The sequence below is a fragment of the Schistocerca serialis genome, chromosome 1 (genome assembly GCF_023864345.2).
Source record: "Schistocerca serialis cubense isolate TAMUIC-IGC-003099 chromosome 1, iqSchSeri2.2, whole genome shotgun sequence".
NCBI classification, from domain to species: Eukaryota; Metazoa; Arthropoda; class Insecta; order Orthoptera; family Acrididae; genus Schistocerca; species Schistocerca serialis.
Window position 1 is genome coordinate 426,741,613 of NC_064638.1, and position 17,675 is coordinate 426,759,287.

The following is a 17,675-nucleotide window of genomic DNA, read 5'->3' on the forward strand; positions in this document are numbered from 1 at the left end:
GCTGTCTTACTCACCCACCGCCGACGCTCGAACCCCGGCTGCAATTGATCCCTAGATTTCGCCGGTGCCTTCGATAGGGTCTCCCATCCTTACCTGCTGGCCGTTATGTCGCGGATGGGTTTCGGGGAGCACTTCATAAGAGTCATCCGGCACTTCTTGGATGGAGCAAATTCCACAATCATTGTGAACGGCTGCAGATCACGACCAATTCCCATCAGACGATCAGTTCGACAAGGGTGTCCCTTGTCAGTGTATTTTATCGCTTTGGACCCCGTGCTGCGTGACATCGGACGAATGGTCGATGGTGTTCCTTTCCCAGGCGTCACCTTCCGCAGTGCGGCATACGCAGATGGTGTAGGTGTGTTTGTAGCAAACGCCAGGGACATCGATTCAGTTCGCCGAGTCCTCCACGTTTATGAACTAGCATCCGGTGCCATGTTAAAAGTCAACAAAATGGTGCTAATCCCACTAGGACCACGATCATTGACCATCGAGCGCCCATGGTTCCGGATTGTAGGGGAACAACGTATCTTGGGTCTTGAGGTGACTGCCTGGCCGCAGCGCATCTTAACACTCACGTGCAGGCGGATTCTCACGCGCATCAGAGGACTTTGCGTGAGTCACACTGATCGACGACTCGACCTCCATCATTGAATCCAACTGATTAATACTTACATCCTATAACGGGCATGGTATGTAGCACAACTCCTTACGCTACCGAAACAAACCAGCAGAGCCATCTCACAAACAGTATATTGCCTGTTGTGGCGGCATGCACTATTCAAAGTTGATGCACAGACTTGTACACTGCCAAAGGTCGATGGTGGCCTTGGACTCATTGACTTTCCCCGCAAATGTGCGGCAATCCTGATTCACCGTATCACCACTTTGCGTGAGATTGACCCAGGTGGGACAACAGCGGTGCTTTTCGACCGTTATCGCCCACAATCGGCGCGTGAACCAGTATGTTTGACACATATTACATTCCGGATGACGGCAGTCAAGGTCTATTACCTCAATCAAAGTTACGTCCTAACAGTGGCCACCGACAAGGCACGCACATCAAAGCGCCTTTACTAGGCGCTTCGAGAGCCAGCCCACACCACATAAATTGGAGGACAGACGACCATCGGTCATCTGGCACCAAGCTTGGGCTAATATCAACCACCCAGCCCTCCCCACAGAAGTTTCAGCGCTATGGTATCGCGTTGTAAACAATTTAATACCCACTAACCATCGCTTGGCGGCCATCCGCCTATGGCCCTCGGCTGCTTGCGGCCGATGTGGTGACGTAGACACCAGAGAGCATCGTCTCTTATGCCCTCACGTCACAGAAGTGTGGGACCTTGCACGTGTGCTATTAGCGCTGATCGGTGGGACTACACTGGACAATGTGCCAATCGACTGGTTCCTTACGCCTGATATTCAGACCAACCCCCGAAAACGACATAACGCAGTGGTGTGGCTCTTGCGCCACACCATTTTCACGATCTATGACCTTTGCCTCACCGATGCTGTCTCTTTCATGGACTACCTTTGGAGCCAGCATCGCCTGGCGGAATGTGACCAGAAATATACCATTACTTTTGCAAGATTTCTTAAAGTTGCAATGGTTCATGGTTATCAAAAGGTGGTCCAGGCTGAGTAAGGCACCTCGTATAAGAATTGCCTGAGTGTACCCCTGGATCTTTGTCACTCGGACTTTCAAACTACTCTTGACTTAACCATACCCCAGGTTTGATATTGGCCTTCTGGGCATCACTAGAGTAGACTGCTCTATGATACTGATAATATGGAAATTGGTAACATGGAAATTGTGTGAACGTTGTATGAAAAATTATTGGAAAATTGGAAAACACATAATCTATCTTAGGGGATTATTACTTCGTTAATTATATGGGCTATGGGATTATCTCGCCAGTTTCGTTTGAGTGTGCTACCGTCGCTGATTTTTTTTTTTTTTTGCCTTCATTTCTGTCTTTATTTATTTCTTTCTATTTAGTTTTTAACATCATCACTTGCCTCACACCTGCAGAGGGAAGTGTGTTTCTGAGGAGTGTGTCGTCGCCCCCTGAGGCATAGCAGAGTATGCCTCCGCTTTTAGTTTCGGTTTATGGCAATAAGTCTTGCTGCTAACAACACCCTGCTTTACGTGCTGCGTCGACACTAGAGGATGGCGGCATTTTTGGAGAGGAAAAGGTAGGGCTATAGGGGAGGTAGGAGGGAAAAAAAGTGTAGTATCTGCTCTTATCAGCTTAATATCTGATACGTCCTGCATTGCACGACCAGAATATTAAACTCATTTTTGGCTTATGACGGAGTGCTAGGGGCTTGCTCCACCTCTGTCGCGGGTTGGCCCGGCATTGCAGTACCGTCGGGATCGGCCCACCTAAAATTAATTAAAACACAGCCTGAAATGGGTTAACATTCTGCAGTGATCAGATATTCCGCTGGTAGCAAAACTTGTCGTAGTTGTTGATGTGCCCAGTAGTTAGTTGCTTACACACCACGATTTCTTTTAATTAATTTAAAATTATCTTAAGAAATTTTTTTTTTTTGGTGTTAGCCAGACCGCACTTGCAGCCGCATTACGCTAGGCTGGTAATTTATGGTGGCACAGGACAGTGCCTTCGGATGCCTCGTTAGCGTCTCTTATGGTCCTATCGCAGATAATTTTAATAATATTTTTTGGAGTTATAACCTTAGCTCCTCGCGAACGTCGTCGTCGTCGTCGCCGCCGCACGCACGCAGAATACGTGGTACACACGCACACACACATATGCAGTAGGCGGTGGACGATGTAAGCACTCGGCTAGGTGTAGCTCGCGCCAGTATAGCTCGCGCCGGCCTGGCGCTGCTGTGGGGCGGCCTCACGGCTTCTCCACTGGCCTGGCAGCTAGCGGCGTTCAAATGGGAGTCGCAGTTTACTCCTCGACATGGAGGGTGGTACTGGGCTGTTGGCGAGTGCTCTCGTATTTTGTCGTTCCCTCCGGCACTTGCCTTTGCGATGTTTTCGACGGTCGCCTGTTGCCATATCGGCCCGCACCACCATGTGTGACTCCCACATGTGGAGCGTACGTGCTGCAAGCATTTAGGCCCTGACACTGCGGTTTTTCATCTCTGGCGGTACTCCGCAAGGATACCGCCCTTCGATTGTGCCATTCCAGCACTAATTGAAGTGCTAGATTTTCCGGCCTGTTAGGAGACCGCTCCTGCAAAATGTGCGAGGAGATTTTTGCTGGTTGCGAGCTACCCGCCGATTTTCTAGCTGTACGTATTGCCCTTAATCCAAAGGTCACAGTCGACTGTCGGACTAGAGACGTACGTCCCATCACCGTTCTTAACACTGTTTATAAGTTGGTGGCACGAAGTGTGGCTTCACGTCTTAAACAGGTAATGAATAAGGTACTTTGTCCCACTCAATCATGTGGCGTTTCGAATCGAACCACCTTCACCGCTGCTTCTATATACCGTGATGCTGTCTTACTCACCCACCGCCGACGCTCGAACCCCGGCTGCAATTGATCCCTAGATTTCGCCGGTGCCTTCGATAGGGTCTCCCATCCTTACCTGCTGGCCGTTATGTCGCGGATGGGTTTCGGGGAGCACTTCATAAGAGTCATCCGGCACTTCTTGGATGGAGCAAATTCCACAATCATTGTGAACGGCTGCAGATCACGACCAATTCCCATCAGACGATCAGTTCGACAAGGGTGTCCCTTGTCAGTGTATTTTATCGCTTTGGACTCCGTGCTGCGTGACATCGGACGAATGGTCGATGGTGTTCCTTTCCCAGGCGTCACCTTCCGCAGTGCGGCATACGCAGATGGTGTAGGTGTGTTTGTAGCAAACGCCAGGGACATCGATTCAGTTCGCCGAGTCCTCCACGTTTATGAACGAGCATCCGGTGCCATGTTAAAAGTCAACAAAATGGTGCTAATCCCACTAGGACCACGATCATTGACCATCGAGCGCCCATGGTTCCGGATTGTAGGGGAACAACGTATCTTGGGTCTTGAGGTGACTGCCTGTCTGCAGCGCATCTTAACACTCACGTGCAGGCGGATTCTCACGCGCATCAGAGGACTTTGCGTGAGTCACACTGATCGACGACTCGACCTCCATCATTGAATCCAACTGATTAATACTTACATCCTATAACGGGCATGGTATGTAGCACAACTCCTTACGCTACCGAAACAAACCAGCAGAGCCATCTCACAAACAGTATATTGCCTGTTGTGGCGGCATGCACTATTCAAAGTTGATGCACAGACTTGTACACTGCCAAAGGTCGATGGTGGCCTTGGACTCATTGACTTTCCCCGCAAATGTGCGGCAATCCTGATTCACCGTATCGCCACTTTGCGTGAGATTGACCCAGGTGGGACAACAGCGGTGCTTTTCGACCGTTATCGCCCACAATCGGCGCGTGAACCAGTATGTTTGACACATATTACATTCCGGATGACGGCAGTCAAGGTCTATTACCTCAATCAAAGTTACGTCCTAACAGTGGCCACCGACAAGGCACGCACATCAAAGCGCCTTTACTAGGCGCTTCGAGAGCCAGCCCACACCACATAAATTGGAGGACAGACGACCATCGGTCATCTGGCACCAAGCTTGGGCTAATATCAACCACCCAGCCCTCCCCACAGAAGTTTCAGCGCTATGGTATCGCGTTGTAAACAATTTAATACCCACTAATCATCGCTTGGCGGCCATCCGCCTATGGCCCTCGGCTGCTTGCGGCCGATGTGGTGACGTAGACACCAGAGAGCATCGTCTCTTATGCCCTCACGTCACAGAAGTGTGGGACCTTGCACGTGTGCTATTAGCGCTGATCGGTGGGACTACACTGGACTATGTGCCAATCGACTGGTTCCTTACGCCTGATATTCAGACCAACCCCCGAAAACGACATAACGCAGTGGTGTGGCTCTTGGGCCACACCATTTTCACGATCTATGACCTTTGCCTCACCGATGCTGTCTCTTTCATGGACTACCTTTGGAGCCAGCATCGCCTGGCGGAATGTGACCGGAAATATACCATTACTTTTGCAAGATTTCTTAAAGTTGCAATGGTTCATGGTTATCAAAAGGTGGTCCAGGCTGAGTAAGGCACCTCGTATAAGAATTGCCTGAGTGTACCCCTGGATCTTTGTCACTCGGACTTTCAAACTACTCATGACTTAACCATACCCCAGGTTTGATATTGGCCTTCTGGGCATCACTAGAGTAGACTGCTCTATGATACTGATAATATGGAAATTGGTAACATGGAAATTGTGTGAACGTTGTATGAAAAATTATTGGAAAATTGGAAAACACATAATCTATCTTAGGGGATTATTACTTCGTTAATTCTATGGGCTATGGGATTATCTCGCCAGTTTCGTTTGAGTGTGCTACCGTCGCTGTTTTTTTTTTTGCCTTCATTTCTGTCTTTATTTATTTCTTTCTATTTAGTTTTTAACATCATCACTTGCCTCACACCTGCAGAGGGATGTGTGTTTCTGAGGAGTGTGTCGTCGCCCCCTGAGGCATAGCAGAGTATGCCTCCGCTTTTATTTTCGGTTTATGGCAATAAGTCTTGCTGCTAACAACACCCTGCTTTACGTGCTGCGTCGACACTAGAGGATGGCGGCATTTTTGGAGAGGAAAAGGTAGGGCTATAGGGGAGGTAGGAGGGAAAAAAAGTGTAGTATCTGTTCTTATCAGCTTAATATCTGATACGTCCTGCATTGCACGACCAGAATATTAAACTCATTTTTGGCTTATGACGGAGTGCTAGGGGCTTGCTCCACCTCTGTCGCGGGTTGGCCCGGCATTGCAGTACCGTCGGGATCGGCCCACCTAAAATTAATTAAAACACAGCCTGAAATGGGTTAACATTCTGCAGTGATCAGATATTCCGCTGGTAGCAAAACTTGTCGTAGTTGTTGATGTGCCCAGTAGTTAGTTGCTTACACACCACGATTTCTTTTAATTAATTTAAAATTATCTTAAGAAATTTTTTTTTTTTTGGTGTTAGCCAGACCGCACTTGCAGCCGCATTACGCTAGGCTGGTAATTTATGGTGGCACAGGACAGTGCCTTCGGATGCCTCGTTAGCGTCTCTTATGGTCCTATCGCAGATAATTTTAATAATATTTTTTGGAGTTATAACCTTAGCTCCTCGCGAACGTCGTCGTCGTCGTCGTCGTCGCCGCCGCACGCACGCAGAATACGTGGTACACACGCACATACACATATGCAGTAGGCGGTGGACGATGTAAGCACTCGGCTAGGTGTAGCTCGCGCCAGTATAGCTCGCGCCGGCCTGGCGCTGCTGTGGGGCGGCCTCACGGCTTCTCCACTGGCCTGGCAGCTAGCGGCGTTCAAATGGGAGTCGCAGTTTACTCCTCGACATGGAGGGTGGTACTGGGCTGTTGACGAGTGCTCTCGTATTTTGTCGTTCCCTCCGGCACTTGCCTTTGCGATGTTTTCGACGGTCGCCTGTTGCCATATCGGCCCGCACCACCATATGTGACTCCCACATGTGGAGCGTACATGCTGCAAGCATTTAGGCCCTGACACTGCGGTTTTTCATCTCTGGCGGTACTCCGCAAGGATACCGCCCTTCGATTGTGCCATTCCAGCACTAATTGAAGTGCTAGATTTTCCGGCCTGTTAGGAGACCGCTCCTGCAAAATGTGCGAGGAGATTTTTGCTGGTTGCGAGCTACCCGCCGATTTTCTAGCTGTACGTATTGCCCTTAATCCAAAGGTCACAGTCGACTGTCGGGCTAGAGACGTACGTCCCATCACCGTTCTTAACACTGTTTATAAGTTGGTGGCACGAAGTGTGGCTTCACGTCTTAAACAGGTAATGAATAAGGTACTTTGTCCCACTCAATCATGTGGCGTTTCGAATCGAACCACCTTCACCGCTGCTTCTATATACCGTGATGCTGTCTTACTCACCCACCGCCGACGCTCGAACCCCGGCTGCAATTGATCCCTAGATTTCGCCGGTGCCTTCGATAGGGTCTCCCATCCTTACCTGCTGGCCGTTATGTCGCGGATGGGTTTCGGGGAGCACTTCATAAGAGTCATCCGGCACTTCTTGGATGGAGCAAATTCCACAATCATTGTGAACGGCTGCAGATCACGACCAATTCCCATCAGACGATCAGTTCGACAAGGGTGTCCCTTGTCAGTGTATTTTATCGCTTTGGACCCCGTGCTGCGTGACATCGGACGAATGGTCGATGGTGTTCCTTTCCCAGGCGTCACCTTCCGCAGTGCGGCATACGCAGATGGTGTAGGTGTGTTTGTAGCAAACGCCAGGGACATCGATTCAGTTCGCCGAGTCCTCCACGTTTATGAACGAGCATCCGGTGCCATGTTAAAAGTCAACAAAATGGTGCTAATCCCACTAGGACCACGATCATAGACCATCGAGCGCCCATGGTTCCGCATTGTAGGGGAACAACGTATCTTGGGTCTTGAGGTGACTGCCTGTCCGCAGCGCATCTTAACACTCACGTGCAGGCGGATTCTCACGCGCATCTTAGGACTTTGCGTGAGTCACACTGATCGACGACTCGACCTCCATCATTGAATCCAACTGATTAATACTTACATCCTATAACGGGCATGGTATGTAGCACAACTCCTTACGCTACCGAAACAAACCAGCAGAGCCATCTCACAAACAGTATATTGCCTGTTGTGGCGGCATGCACTATTCAAAGTTGATGCACAGACTTGTACACTGCCAAAGGTCGATGGTGGCCTTGGACTCATTGACTTTCCCCGCAAATGTGCGGCAATCCTGATTCACCGTATCGCCACTTTGCGTGAGATTGACCCAGGTGGGACAACAGCGGTGCTTTTCGACCGTTATCGCCCACAATCGGCGCGTGAACCAGTATGTTTGACACATATTACATTCCGGATGACGGCAGTCAAGGTCTATTACCTCAATCAAAGTTACGTCCTAACAGTGGCCACCGACAAGGCACGCACATCAAAGCGCCTTTACTAGGCGCTTCGAGAGCCAGCCCACACCACATAAATTGGAGGACAGACGACCATCGGTCATCTGGCACCAAGCTTGGGCTAATATCAACCACCCAGCCCTCCCCACAGAAGTTTCAGCGCTATGGTATCGCGTTGTAAACAATTTAATACCCACTAATCATCGCTTGGCGGCCATCCGCCTATGGCCCTCGGCTGCTTGCGGCCGATGTGGTGACGTAGACACCAGAGAGCATCGTCTCTTATGCCCTCACGTCACAGAAGTGTGGGACCTTGCACGTGTGCTATTAGCGCTGATCAGTGGGACTACACTGGACTATGTGCCAATCGACTGGTTCCTTACGCCTGATATTCAGACCAACCCCCGAAAACGACATAACGCAGTGGTGTGGCTCTTGGGCCACACCATTTTCACGATCTATGACCTTTGCCTCACCGATGCTGTCTCTTTCATGGACTACCTTTGGAGCCAGCATCGCCTGGCGGAATGTGACCGGAAATATACCATTACTTTTGCAAGATTTCTTAAAGTTGCAATGGTTCATGGTTATCAAAAGGTGGTCCAGGCTGAGTAAGGCACCTCGTATAAGAATTGCCTGAGTGTACCCCTGGATCTTTGTCACTCGGACTTTCAAACTACTCTTGACTTAACCATACCCCAGGTTTGATATTGGCCTTTTGGGCATCACTAGAGTAGACTGCTCTATGATACTGATAATATGGAAATTGGTAACATGGAAATTATGTGAACGTTGTATGAAAAATTATTGGAAAATTGGAAAACACATAATCTATCTTAGGGGATTATTACTTCGTTAATTCTATGGGCTATGGGATTATCTCGCCAGTTTCGTTTGAGTGTGCTACCGTCGCTGTTTTTTTTTTTGCCTTCATTTCTGTCTTTATTTATTTCTTTCTATTTAGTTTTTAACATCATCACTTGCCTCACACCTGCAGAGGGATGTGTGTTTCTGAGGAGTGTGTCGTCGCCCCCTGAGGCATAGCAGAGTATGCCTCCGCTTTTATTTTCGGTTTATGGCAATAAGTCTTGCTGCTAACAACACCCTGCTTTACGTGCTGCGTCGACACTAGAGGATGGCGGCATTTTTGGAGAGGAAAAGGTAGGGCTATAGGGGAGGTAGGAGGGAAAAAAAGTGTAGTATCTGTTCTTATCAGCTTAATATCTGATACGACCTGCATTGCACGACCAGAATATTAAACTCATTTTTGGCTTATGACGGAGTGCTAGGGGCTTGCTCCACCTCTGTCGCGGGTTGGCCCGGCATTGCAGTACCGTCGGGATCGGCCCACCTAAAATTAATTAAAACACAGCCTGAAATGGGTTAACATTCTGCAGTGATCAGATATTCCGCTGGTAGCAAAACTTGTCGTAGTTGTTGATGTGCCCAGTAGTTAGTTGCTTACACACCACGATTTCTTTTAATTAATTTAAAATTATCTTAAGAAATTTTTTTTTTTTTTGTTTTAGCCAGACCGCACTTGCAGCCGCATTACGCTAGGCTGGTAATTTATGGTGGCACAGGACAGTGCCTTCGGATGCCTCGTTAGCGTCTCTTATGGTCCTATCGCAGATAATTTTAATAATATTTTTTGGAGTTATAACCTTAGCTCCTCGCGAACGTCGTCGTCGTCGTCGTCGCCGCCGCACGCACGCAGAATACGTGGTACACACGCACATACACATATGCAGTAGGCGGTGGACGATGTAAGCACTCGGCTAGGTGTAGCTCGCGCCAGTATAGCTCGCGCCGGCCTGGCGCTGCTGTGGGGCGGCCTCACGGCTTCTCCACTGGCCTGGCAGCTAGCGGCGTTCAAATGGGAGTCGCAGTTTACTCCTCGACATGGAGGGTGGTACTGGGCTGTTGACGAGTGCTCTCGTATTTTGTCGTTCCCTCCGGCACTTGCCTTTGCGATGTTTTCGACGGTCGCCTGTTGCCATATCGGCCCGCACCACCATATGTGACTCCCACATGTGGAGCGTACATGCTGCAAGCATTTAGGCCCTGACACTGCGGTTTTTCATCTCTGGCGGTACTCCGCAAGGATACCGCCCTTCGATTGTGCCATTCCAGCACTAATTGAAGTGCTAGATTTTCCGGCCTGTTAGGAGACCGCTCCTGCAAAATGTGCGAGGAGATTTTTGCTGGTTGCGAGCTACCCGCCGATTTTCTAGCTGTACGTATTGCCCTTAATCCAAAGGTCACAGTCGACTGTCGGGCTAGAGACGTACGTCCCATCACCGTTCTTAACACTGTTTATAAGTTGGTGGCACGAAGTGTGGCTTCACGTCTTAAACAGGTAATGAATAAGGTACTTTGTCCCACTCAATCATGTGGCGTTTCGAATCGAACCACCTTCACCGCTGCTTCTATATACCGTGATGCTGTCTTACTCACCCACCGCCGACGCTCGAACCCCGGCTGCAATTGATCCCTAGATTTCGCCGGTGCCTTCGATAGGGTCTCCCATCCTTACCTGCTGGCCGTTATGTCGCGGATGGGTTTCGGGGAGCACTTCATAAGAGTCATCCGGCACTTCTTGGATGGAGCAAATTCCACAATCATTGTGAACGGCTGCAGATCACGACCAATTCCCATCAGACGATCAGTTCGACAAGGGTGTCCCTTGTCAGTGTATTTTATCGCTTTGGACCCCGTGCTGCGTGACATCGGACGAATGGTCGATGGTGTTCCTTTCCCAGCCGTCACCTTCCGCAGTGCGGCATACGCAGATGGTGTAGGTGTGTTTGTAGCAAACGCCAGGGACATCGATTCAGTTCGCCGAGTCCTCCACGTTTATGAACGAGCATCCGGTGCCATGTTAAAAGTCAACAAAATGGTGCTAATCCCACTAGGACCACGATCATTGACCATCGAGCGCCCATGGTTCCGGATTGTAGGGGAACAACGTATCTTGGGTCTTGAGGTGACTGCCTGTCCGCAGCGCATCTTAACACTCACGTGCAGGCGGATTCTCACGCGCATCAGAGGACTTTGCGTGAGTCACACTGATCGACGACTCGACCTCCATCATTGAATCCAACTGATTAATACTTACATCCTATAACGGGCATGGTATGTAGCACAACTCCTTACGCTACCGAAACAAACCAGCAGAGCCATCTCACAAACAGTATATTGCCTGTTGTGGCGGCATGCACTATTCAAAGTTGATGCACAGACTTGTACACTGCCAAAGGTCGATGGTGGCCTTGGACTCATTGACTTTCCCCGCAAATGTGCGGCAATCCTGATTCACCGTATCGCGACTTTGCGTGAGATTGACCCAGGTGGGACAACAGCGGTGCTTTTCGACCGTTATCGCCCACAATCGGCGCGTGAACCAGTATGTTTGACACATATTACATTCCGGAGGTCTATTACCTCAATCAAAGTTACGTCCTAACAGTGGCCACCGACAAGGCACGCACATCAAAGCGCCTTTACTAGGCGCTTCGAGAGCCAGCCCACACCACATAAATTGGAGGACAGACGACCATCGGTCATCTGGCACCAAGCTTGGGCTAATATCAACCACCCAGCCCTCCCCACAGAAGTTTCAGCGCTATGGTATCGCGTTGTAAACAATTTAATACCCACTAATCATCGCTTGGCGGCCATCCGCCTATGGCCCTCGGCTGCTTGCGGCCGATGTGGTGACGTAGACACCAGAGAGCATCGTCTCTTATGCCCTCACGTCACAGAAGTGTGGGACCTTGCACGTGTGCTATTAGCGCTGATCGGTGGGACTACACTGGACAATGTGCCAATCGACTGGTTCCTTACGCCTGATATTCAGACCAACCCCCGAAAACGACATAACGCAGTGGTGTGGCTCTTGGGCCACACCATTTTCACGATCTATGACCTTTGCCTCACCGATGCTGTCTCTTTCATGGACTACCTTTGGAGCCAGCATCGCCTGGCGGAATGTGACCGGAAACATACCATTACTTTTGCAAGATTTCTTAAAGTTGCAATGGTTCATGGTTATCAAAAGGTGGTCCAGGCTGAGTAAGGCACCTCGTATAAGAATTGCCTGAGTGTACCCCTGGATCTTTGTCACTCGGACTTTCAAACTACTCTTGACTTAACCATACCCCAGGTTTGATATTGGCCTTCTGGGCATCACTAGAGTAGACTGCTCTATGATACTGATAATATGGAAATTGGTAACATGGAAATTGTGTGAACGTTGTATGAAAAATTATTGGAAAATTGGAAAACACATAATCTATCTTAGGGGATTATTACTTCGTTAATTCTATGGGCTATGGGATTATCTCGCCAGTTTCGTTTGAGTGTGCTACCGTAGCTGTTTTTTTTTTTTTTTTTTTGCCTTCATTTCTGTCTTTATTTATTTCTTTCTATTTAGTTTTTAACATCATCACTTGCCTCACACCTGCAGAGGGAAGTGTGTTTCTGAGGAGTGTGTCGTCGCCCCCTGAGGCATAGCAGAGTATGCCTCCGCTTTTATTTTCGGTTTATGGCAATAAGTCTTGCTGCTAACAACACCCTGCTTTACGTGCTGCGTCGACACTAGAGGATGGCGGCATTTTTGGAGAAGAAAAGGTAGGGCTATAGGGGAGGTAGGAGGGAAAAAAAGTGTAGTATCTGTTCTTATCAGCTTAATATCTGATACGTCTGCATTGCACGACCAGAATATTAAACTCATTTTTGGCTTATGACGGAGTGCTAGGGGCTTGCTCCACCTCTGTCGCGGGTTGGCCCGGCATTGCAGTACCGTCGGGATCGGCCCACCTAAAATTAATTAAAACACAGCCTGAAATGGGTTAACATTCTGCAGTGATCAGATATTCCGCTGGTAGCACAACTTGTCGTAGTTGTTGATGTGCCCAGTAGTTAGTTGCTTACACACCACGATTTCTTTTAATTAATTTAAAATTATCTTAAGAAATTTTTTTTTTTTTTGGTGTTAGCCAGACCGCACTTGCAGCCGCATTACGCTAGGCTGGTAATTTATGGTGGCACAGGACAGTGCCTTCGGATGCCTCGTTAGCGTCTCTTATGGTCCTATCGCAGATAATTTTAATAATATTTTTTGGAGTTATAACCTTAGCTCCTCGCGAACGTCGTCGTCGTCGTCGTCGCCGCCGCACGCACGCAGAATACGTGGTACACACGCACACACACATATGCAGTAGGCGGTGGACGATGTAAGCACTCGGCTAGGTGTAGCTCGCGCCAGTATAGCTCGCGCCGGCCTGGCGCTGCTGTGGGGCGGCCTCACGGCTTCTCCACTGGCCTGGCTGCTAGCGGCGTTCAAATGGGAGTCGCAGTTTACTCCTCGACATGGAGGGTGGTACTGGGCTGTTGACGAGTGCTCTCGTATTTTGTCGTTCCCTCCGGCACTTGCCTTTGCGATGTTTTCGACGGTCGCCTGTTGCCATATCGGCCCGCACCACCATGTGTGACTCCCACATGTGGAGCGTACATGCTGCAAGCATTTAGGCCCTGACACTGCGGTTTTTCATCTCTGGCGGTACTCCGCAAGGATACCGCCCTTCGATTGTGCCATTCCAGCACTAATTGAAGTGCTAGATTTTCCGGCCTGTTAGGAGACCGCTCCTGCAAAATGTGCGAGGAGATTTTTGCTGGTTGCGAGCTACCCGCCGATTTTCTAGCTGTACGTATTGCCCTTAATCCAAAGGTCACAGTCGACTGTCGGGCTAGAGACGTACGTCCCATCACCGTTCTTAACACTGTTTATAAGTTGGTGGCACGAAGTGTGGCTTCACGTCTTAAACAGGTAATGAATAAGGTACTTTGTCCCACTCAATCATGTGGCGTTTCGAATCGAACCACCTTCACCGCTGCTTCTATATACCGTGATGCTGTCTTACTCACCCACCGCTGACGCTCGAACCCCGGCTGCAATTGATCCCTAGCTTTCGCCGGTGCCTTCGATAGGGTCTACCATCCTTACCTGCTGGCCGTTATGTCGCGGATGGGTTTCGGGGAGCACTTCATAAGAGTCATCCGGCACTTCTTGGATGGAGCAAATTCCACAATCATTGTGAACGGCTGCAGATCACGACCAATTCCCATCAGACGATCAGTTCGACAAGGGTGTCCCTTGTCAGTGTATTTTATCGCTTTGGACCCCGTGCTGCGTGACATCGGACGAATGGTCGATGGTGTTCCTTTCCCAGCCGTCACCTTCCGCAGTGCGGCATACGCAGATGGTGTAGGTGTGTTTGTAGCAAACGCCAGGGACATCGATTCAGTTCGCCGAGTCCTCCACGTTTATGAACGAGCATCCGGTGCCATGTTAAAAGTCAACAAAATGGTGCTAATCCCACTAGGACCACGATCATTGACCATCGAGCGCCCATGGTTCCGGATTGTAGGGGAACAACGTATCTTGGGTCTTGAGGTGACTGCCTGTCCGCAGCGCATCTTAACACTCACGTGCAGGCGGATTCTCACGCGCATCAGAGGACTTTGCGTGAGTCACACTGATCGACGACTCGACCTCCATCATTGAATCCAACTGATTAATACTTACATCCTATAACGGGCATGGTATGTAGCACAACTCCTTACGCTACCGAAACAAACCAGCAGAGCCATCTCACAAACAGTATATTGCCTGTTGTGGCGGCATGCACTATTCAAAGTTGATGCACAGACTTGTACACTGCCAAAGGTCGATGGTGGCCTTGGACTCATTGACTTTCCCCGCAAATGTGCGGCAATCCTGATTCACCGTATCGCCACTTTGCGTGAGATTGACCCAGGTGGGACAACAGCGGTGCTTTTCGACCGTTATCGCCCACAATCGGCGCGTGAACCAGTATGTTTGACACATATTACATTCCGGATGACGGCAGTCAAGGTCTATTACCTCAATCAAAGTTACGTCCTAACAGTGGCCACCGACAAGGCACGCACATCAAAGCGCCTTTACTAGGCGCTTCGAGAGCCAGCCCACACCACATAAATTGGAGGGCAGACGACCATCGGTCATCTGGCACCAAGCTTGGGCTAATATCAACCACCCAGCCCTCCCCACAGAAGTTTCAGCGCTATGGTATCGCGTTGTAAACAATTTAATACCCACTAATCATCGCTTGGCGGCCATCCGCCTATGGCCCTCGGCTGCTTGCGGCCGATGTGGTGACGTAGACACCAGAGAGCATCGTCTCTTATGCCCTCACGTCACAGAAGTGTGGGACCTTGCACGTGTGCTATTAGCGCTGATCGGTGGGACTACACTGGACAATGTGCCAATCGACTGGTTCCTTACGCCTGATATTCAGACCAACCGCCGAAAACGACATAACGCAGTGGTGTGGCCCTTGGGCCACACCATTTTCACGATCTATGACCTTTGCCTCACCGATGCTGTCTCTTTCATGGACTACCTTTGGAGCCAGCATCGCCTGGCGGAATGTGACCGGAAACATACCATTACTTTTGCAAGATTTCTTAAAGTTGCAATGGTTCATGGTTATCAAAAGGTGGTCCAGGCTGAGTAAGGCACCTCGTATAAGAATTGCCTGAGTGTACCCCTGGATCTTTGTCACTCGGACTTTCAAACTACTCTTGACTTAACCATACCCCAGGTTTGATATTGGCCTTCTGGGCATCACTAGAGTAGACTGCTCTATGATACTGATAATATGGAAATTGGTAACATGGAAATTGTGTGAACGTTGTATGAAAAATTATTGGAAAATTGGAAAACACATAATCTATCTTAGGGGATTATTACTTCGTTAATTCTATGGGCTATGGGATTATCTCGCCAGTTTCGTTTGAGTGTGCTACCGTCGCTGTTTTTTTTTTTTTGCCTTCATTTCTGTCTTTATTTATTTCTTTCTATTTAGTTTTTAACATCATCACTTGCCTCACACCTGCAGAGGGAAGTGTGTTTCTGAGGAGTGTGTCGTCGCCCCCTGAGGCATAGCAGAGTATGCCTCCGCTTTTATTTTCGGTTTATGGCAATAAGTCTTGCTGCTAACAACACCCTGCTTTACGTGCTGCGTCGACACTAGAGGATGGCGGCATTTTTGGAGAGGAAAAGGTAGGGCTATAGGGGAGGTAGGAGGGAAAAAAAGTGTAGTATCTGCTCTTATCAGCTTAATATCTGATACGTCCTGCATTGCACGACCAGAATATTAAACTCATTTTTGGCTTATGACGGAGTGCTAGGGGCTTGCTCCACCTCTGTCGCGGGTTGGCCCGGCATTGCAGTACCGTCGGGATCGGCCCACCTAAAATTAATTAAAACACAGCCTGAAATGGGTTAACATTCTGCAGTGATCAGATATTCCGCTGGTAGCAAAACTTGTCGTAGTTGTTGATGTGCCCAGTAGTTAGTTGCTTACACACCACGATTTCTTTTAATTAATTTAAAATTATCTTAAGAAATTTTTTTTTTTTTTTGGTGTTAGCCAGACCGCACTTGCAGCCGCATTACGCTAGGCTGGTAATTTATGGTGGCACAGGACAGTGCCTTCGGATGCCTCGTTAGCGTCTCTTATGGTCCTATCGCAGATAATTTTAATAATATTTTTTGGAGTTATAACCTTAGCTCCTCGCGAACGTCGTCGTCGTCGTCGCCGCCGCACGCACGCAGAATACGTGGTACACACGCACACACACATATGCAGTAGGCGGTGGACGATGTAAGCACTCGGCTAGGTGTAGCTCGCGCCAGTATAGCTCGCGCCGGCCTGGCGCTGCTGTGGGGCGGCCTCACGGCTTCTCCACTGGCCTGGCAGCTAGCGGCGTTCAAATAGGAGTCGCAGTTTACTCCTCGACATGGAGGGTGGTACTGGGCTGTTGACGAGTGCTCTCGTATTTTGTCGTTCCCTCCGGCACTTGCCTTTGCGATGTTTTCGACGGTCGCCTGTTGCCATATCGGCCCGCACCACCATGTGTGACTCCCACATGTGGAGCGTACATGCTGCAAGCATTTAGGCCCTGACACTGCGGTTTTTCATCTCTGGCGGTACTCCGCAAGGATACCGCCCTTCGATTGTGCCATTCCAGCACTAATTGAAGTGCTAGATTTTCCGGCCTGTTAGGAGACCGCTCCTGCAAAATGTGCGAGGAGATTTTTGCTGGTTGCGAGCTTGTAACGCCGGAAATGCATATCCTCCTATTTCCATCTATGGTACTATTATTTTTTTCCTATTTTTGTTACCTCAAGATATGACATTTCTGTCTCTTTATATATTGTAATTGCTTTACTGTTTGGATATATATATATATATTTATGCACTTATGTCGATGTATAATTGGTTTGTTTCGTAAATATTAGTTGTATTTTTACGCTGGGTCTTGCCTAGGGAAAACTGCTATCGAACGATTACGTCGATAGGTCGTGTAAAGAATCAAAGTGTGTAGGATCTTTGGGAGTGTTAACGCTGCCGCGTGGAGCGCGGGCGGAGCAGTGAGAGTCTGGCGGGAGTAGCGAGTGGAGGAGGTGTTGTGTGACGCTCCCGCGAGTTGCCGCGCTTTCGGGGTTGGGCAGCATGTAATTGCGCTCGACTCGCGATGATAGTTTCTGAAATGGTGTCGCGGACGGGAAGCATTAGCTGGCGCACATCAAGAGCCCGTTTCGCCTGGTGACCGTGTCGAGAAGAAGGCGCGCC

General features: G+C 49.3%; 5 pseudogenes; all 5 read left to right on the forward strand.

The window, feature by feature from the left end:
- The first annotated feature begins 2,181 nt into the window (after positions 1–2,181).
- On the forward strand, positions 2,182–2,394 carry LOC126421982 (U2 spliceosomal RNA; annotated as a pseudogene).
- Positions 2,395–5,653: 3,259 nt separating this feature from the next.
- On the forward strand, positions 5,654–5,866 carry LOC126421418 (U2 spliceosomal RNA; annotated as a pseudogene).
- A 3,266-nt stretch (positions 5,867–9,132) lies between these two features.
- On the forward strand, positions 9,133–9,345 carry LOC126422724 (U2 spliceosomal RNA; annotated as a pseudogene).
- Positions 9,346–12,603: 3,258 nt separating this feature from the next.
- On the forward strand, positions 12,604–12,815 carry LOC126422845 (U2 spliceosomal RNA; annotated as a pseudogene).
- A 3,266-nt stretch (positions 12,816–16,081) lies between these two features.
- LOC126422159 (U2 spliceosomal RNA) lies at positions 16,082–16,294 on the forward strand (annotated as a pseudogene).
- The last annotated feature ends 1,381 nt before the right edge of the window (positions 16,295–17,675 follow it).